This window comes from Nothobranchius furzeri, chromosome 2, assembly GCF_043380555.1.
Source record: "Nothobranchius furzeri strain GRZ-AD chromosome 2, NfurGRZ-RIMD1, whole genome shotgun sequence".
NCBI classification, from domain to species: domain Eukaryota; kingdom Metazoa; phylum Chordata; class Actinopteri; order Cyprinodontiformes; family Nothobranchiidae; genus Nothobranchius; species Nothobranchius furzeri.
This window is the reverse complement of record NC_091742.1, coordinates 15,176,701-15,182,675: the sequence shown is the minus strand read 5'-3', so window position 1 is coordinate 15,182,675 and position 5,975 is coordinate 15,176,701.

The following is a 5,975-nucleotide window of genomic DNA, read 5'->3' as shown; positions in this document are numbered from 1 at the left end:
ACCAGGGCCAACACACCCACTGCTGACAGCAGATTCACACCTTCCATTAGAGCAAGCCTCTGATTGGTGGGTAGAATCAGCCCACATGGGCTTAAGGCAAGGATGTGTGGAATCAACCGGGCCAGGCTGGGGCCGACTGGGGCTACCCGGCCCGGGCCGACCCGGTACAGATGGGAATGGCCCACATGTTACTTGCTCCAGCTTACCAGAATCTAAAGGTTTAATCATCTCCTCCCCAGGCTGAGTTCTGAGCAGGAAAAACATTAAAGCTAACATCATTAGCGAGGTTAGCCGAGCATCACTAGGTGTTGCAGAATAGAGACCCTAATGCAGACATGACACACGCACACACACGCACACACACACACACACACACACACACACACACACACACACACACACACACACACACACACACACACACACACACACACACACACACACACACACACACACACACACACACACACACTCTGAACACGACCACAACCTGGAACCGTCGGGTCAGTAAACACGTCTAACGCTGATCTGCTGTGTCGCATACGGAGTCGTCTGAGAGGAAACAGTTTTCCAGACTTTCCTCTGATGTGGTTCCCCTGTGATCCAACCAACATCCATTAACCATCAGAGGTCCTGGAACTTGCTTCCTGTGTCAGGTGTCTTCCAGTCCGTTTGGACGTCATCGCTGCGGAGACTCACCCCACACACACAGAAGGATTTCTGTCTTTTTCCATCTCGGCTTTTATCCGAGTTGGGGTTTTATTCTAAAGGTCTAATCATTTAAACACGTCCAAATAAATATTGTCCTTCCGGTTCTGCAGGTTCCACCTCAACAGTTTTTTATTTTAGACACAATGAACTTCTGAATGTTTTTGTTCAGACAGCTGACTCGGAGTTTATCTCAACTGAGTCAGTGGTGAATTCTGGGAAGGGGTTGGGCAAGGATGACCAGCGCTGATGGGAAATACATCACACACATACACACACACACACACACACACACACACACACACACACACACACTGCTGGTTGTTATGCATGCCATTGCTTTGGCAACACTGGAGTGACAGCCGAGAAGCTGATGGCTCAGCCAAGAAGGAAAGAAAGAGAAAAAAGCTGATTGGACAAAAAATAGACTAACAATCTCAAATTTCAAAACAAAAGCACAGAAATTAAGTTACTGTCACTTAAACCTTTAACTTTCCTAATTTCATCACAAAGTTTGGACTTGCAGATTTGTAAGCAGGAAGGAGATATGATGCTGCTGTAACTACACATTTATCTGTTACTTGATGGAAAAAGTGAAATATCGGCTTAAGAAACCAACACTAAAATGTTTTTAGAGGTAAAAACTATCATTGTAATGGAGGAGCCGTGCAGATCTCTGGGTTTACAGCACAGAAACTCTGTACCGGTCCACTGCGGTCTGCACCACGTCTACTAACAGAACTGGCTCCGGTTTCGACTTCCAACTTCCAAACCTCAGAACTTCAGAGTGAAGCAGAAACTCGTCAAACGAGGAGGTTGCATCATGTCAGACTGTGAAATTCAAAGTTCAAAGATGTAAAACATAAAAAAATAAATTCAATGTCTACATTTTCCAAGTGAAAATGGGAAATGACTTCCTACAACCCTTTCAAAATAAAAGTTTGAGTAAAATTGATTTTAGTATTCATGTCCTCTCTGGTTTGATGCTGGGTCTGTCGTGTTTTCGTCCTGCAGACTCTGATCAGTCGGTGTAGTAACAATAATATTTAAATAAGACATTTCCTACCTAACTCACACCCTCTCTAACTCTGTGGGATCTGTGTCTTTTCTTCTCTTTAGGAGTTTTCCTTTCAGACTATTTGAATCTCCTCGACACTCAGGAACCTCCCCACCCTTCAGAGTTCAACATTTTCATTTATGGATCTCGCTGTTTCTGCACGCCGACAGCCAGCAGATGCTAGTTTTTCTTCTGCCTTCGTCTGTTTGCTCGGATCCTCTAATTGAAAGCAGAAGCTTCGGTTGCTCTGAATTGCTTTTGTTTTTAATGAATTGATATTTTCAATTGTTGCCCCAGCTGCGTGCCACCTGTTAGTGTCGCGTGCATTTCCCCGTTCTGTCTGCGTGGAGTCCCATTTGGGTCAGCGCCCCGCGTGGAGGCTGCAGAAACAAACAGGATTCATGACCATGATGGTCCTGTTTCATCACCTCTGGAGGTTGTCAAGGCAACTGCATCATCACTTTCTCCTAATGAATCCAATTCAAAACATTCACCTCTGAATACGTCAACAACCACCAATCTGCAGCAGAACTGAACCAGACACTCTGACTTTCCTCAGAGTATTGTTGAGCCTGCTGGGTCCTGATCTGATCTCCCCATCAGGTGATCCTAACCCTAAAGTCCTCCAAGCCCCGACCCTGAACACCCCTTCGGTCTGAGTTACAGCTCCATCATTATCCTACCGCTACATGACAGCTGCAACAACATCAGAGGGGGGACTGGGAGACGGGAGGAAGGATGGAGATGCAGAGAGAGAGAGAGAGAGAGAGAGAGAGAGAGAGAGAGAGAGAGAGAGAGAGAGAGAGAGAGAGAGAAAGAGAGAGAGGAGGTCATCAAGGTACTATTTTTATCTCCATGGAGTCGACTCTAAGCTTGAATGGAGGCAGAGAAGAAGAGTGTTGAAAGAAGCACACTCGAATATTATTTCATGACCTTGGCACACAGCAGGCTACTGACAGCCTGTGTGTGTGTGTGTGTGTGTGTGTGTGTGTGTGTGTGTGTGTGTGTGTGTGTGTGTGTGTGTGTGTGTGTGAGTGTGTGTGTGTGTGTGTGTGTGTGTGTGTGTCACACACTAGCCATCACCACAGCCTCCTTATGACTCCACTCTAGAGACGAGTCATCACATCTGAGCGCCGCCTCCGTGGTTAATCCCTCGCTAGCTGACATGTCCAGGCAGGTAATTTGATTTTGGAGTATTTTTTCATCCCCCAGAGCCTCGGTAAGAATCACCCCGCTACCTTGAGTGTTTTACAGCCGACTCCAGGTTCTGGTTCTGGTTACTTGTCCTCGTTTATCAGAGATTACAGTCACCAAAGGAACCAGCTGGGCCGGAGAAACCGGAGGAGGGCTTTGTGAAAGAAAACTTCACCTGAAGATATTAATCCTTACGTTGAGGAAACATTAGAGATGCATCTCAGCTGTGATCTGGTAACTTTGAGTTGTTACTAGAGACCACTGCAGATGCATGGATTAATCGAGTGAACCACGCCCGTAAGGTACTCGCCGAACTTCTGTTTTAGTATAAGTGAGAATGTAAAAGAAAAGGCGGTTTCACTAAGATTGTTTCACACCACAAGTTATATTTATTTATTGGTGCGTGCGTTGAGGTTTTGGTGTTTGTTGAACCTTCTAGGCCACCGTACAACTCTGATTATTAACTGAGATGTGACACTTTTAGGTGGTCGTTGGGTCTGATGCAACACTCCAGCAAAAAAAATTTGTTTGGTTCTAGAACCCCCCAAGGCGCTTCACAACACAATCAGTCATTCACAGGCTGGTGGTGATGAGCTACGATGTAGCCACAGCTGCCCTGGGGCGCACTGACAGAGGCGAAGCTGCCGAACACAGGCACCACTGGTCCCTCTGGTTTAGTGTCTTGCCCAAGGACACAACAGCAGCCATCCTTGGTGGGAGTTGGGATTGAACCTGCAACCTTCCAATAACTGGACAACCCGGTCTACCTCCTGAGTTTCTGCTGAATTAGAGTTTCGAGTAGAATCGAGACACTACATGGTAGCACCGTTGTGTGAAAGTTGAGGGTTCAAATCCCAGCTGCAGCCATTCTGCAAGGAGAAAGCGTGTTCTCCGATGCATGTGTGGATTAACTGTCCCTAAGTGTGAGTGAGTGTCCCGTGTGTCCATGTGATGGACAGGAGACATGTCCAGGGTTTATGAAGACATACTGTGCCCTCATTTGGAGGTTGATAGAACGGACCGTTCAGGGTTGCAGCCCAGGAAACCCAAACCCGATGACATCCAGAAACAAAAACAGGTAGAAATAAAAGGGGAAAGCATTTCCAGACATGAAGAAATGAACCGGCGCTCAGAAGCAGTAGAAATAGAAACTGTTATTTTAAAAGGGCCAACAGGGATCAAACGTTTCAGCGCCACCGAGCATCGTATATGAAGAGACCGTCGGGTCTGCAAAAGCTCTGCTTCTGTATTAATAAAGGACTTCTTCTGTCACGAGTGTGCCAGGATGATTCACAACAAGCTGACTAAAGAGTCAAACTCGGGCCGACGGGCCTTCGGAACCAGAACTGTGGGATTAGCAGTCCGAGAGTGGCTGAAAACCAGCAAACATCAAAAAGAGCCGACTCAAAGGCAGCGACGTCAAAACTCCAGTTGGCTAAACAGAATATTTACAACTTGCAAGGGTGAAACCTTTTTGGTTTTCAGGACTAATTTAGGACAACCAACAGCCCTGACCACTACACAGCCTGAAACCAAGTCATGTCTGTTTCTACCGGGAACACCAGGACCCATTAAACCTTCCCCGACAATGAATTAGACTCCATTAACGTTCACTCGCCCACTGGTGTCAAGACTTCAGAATAAATCACATTCATCAGATCTCACCGAGAACCTCTTGTGTAAAAAAGGCTGAATAAATAGGAAAGTGCCTTACATTAAAAAGCAGAACTATTTATATCCATACAAATGATGTATTCAGGTGATAAATGAACACATATTTTACTCTAATAAAATTAGCAATAATCTAAAACATTTGTATGAAGCCATGTCTCAAACAGAGGAACCTTCTCCACGGATAAATGGTCTTTTTGCTTTTCTTTCATCCAGAGGCGGTCCGGCAAAGTTCTAAAGAAAATCCTCCGGAGTTTTTTTTAGAGTCAATTCAAAGGTAAAAGAGCAAGTTACCACCTACCAGAGTCTTACTCCACCCCCATTTCCTGTTTGAAAATAACACACACACAAACAAGATCACAGCGGCACTGTGGCTGACATCATATGGCACCAGCTAATGCTGTAGGGTACCTCTAAGCCAGTAGCAACGGCAGATGAAAATTCAAATGTAGTTCAGAGATTTTACCTGAAGAGGGCGCAACACTGACAGTTTAATTTTAACTAAGATGCACTAAAGTGTCAAATTTTACACTACAGGTGTGCACCTTAATCATCTAGAATATTTGCCCCCCCCCCCCCCCCCCCCCACACACACACACACACACACACCATAACCGCCACGTTACACAACACCAGGTAAGATCAGCCTTACCTGTTGATGTGCGTCGGCCCAGCTGGCTTTAACGGAAGTTCCAACAGGAAGTGTGGTCATGGGGACTTCCTGTAAGAAAACAGAAGTTTGTCATCAGCTGGGGAGTAAAAATAAAAACCAGCAGGTGATGTGAAGTTTCAGAATAAATCCTCAAAACTGGATCTTTGAAGTTTAAAGAAACAAAAATAATTCTGTGGCAGAAAAATTCTGACCTCAGAAATGTGATTAAGTCATAAAGAGGATTTTTCCCTGCAGTGGGAAGTTAGAGCCTGGGAGAAAAAGGGAGAGAACGACAGTGAGAGATTGTGGTTAATAAAGGACAGAAAAGGTTCTTCGGCTTCGTCGTCGTTTCGCCACGTGATTCACAAACTAAGTTTACGCAGCCGGAAAAGACCAGACATCCACAAGTATCCGAGCTCCTGCTGGAAAACGTCAAAAAGCTCGGTGACAGAAAAGCAGTGGGTCACAATCAGAAATTTTCCAGGCTATCCTTCTGCTCCAGTTTTCCAGGAGTCAGGCAGGAAGAAAAAGCAGTGACTCTGTTTTTCTTCTTCATGTCTGTCAAAACACGCAGGCAGATGTCAGGTTTCCATCCGTGTTTCCAGAGAGGAAACTAAAGCAACGCCGAGCGCTCCCAAACAAGATGGTCAAACCTAACCTGTGGAGTCTTTTACCCACAATCCTTTTAGGCCA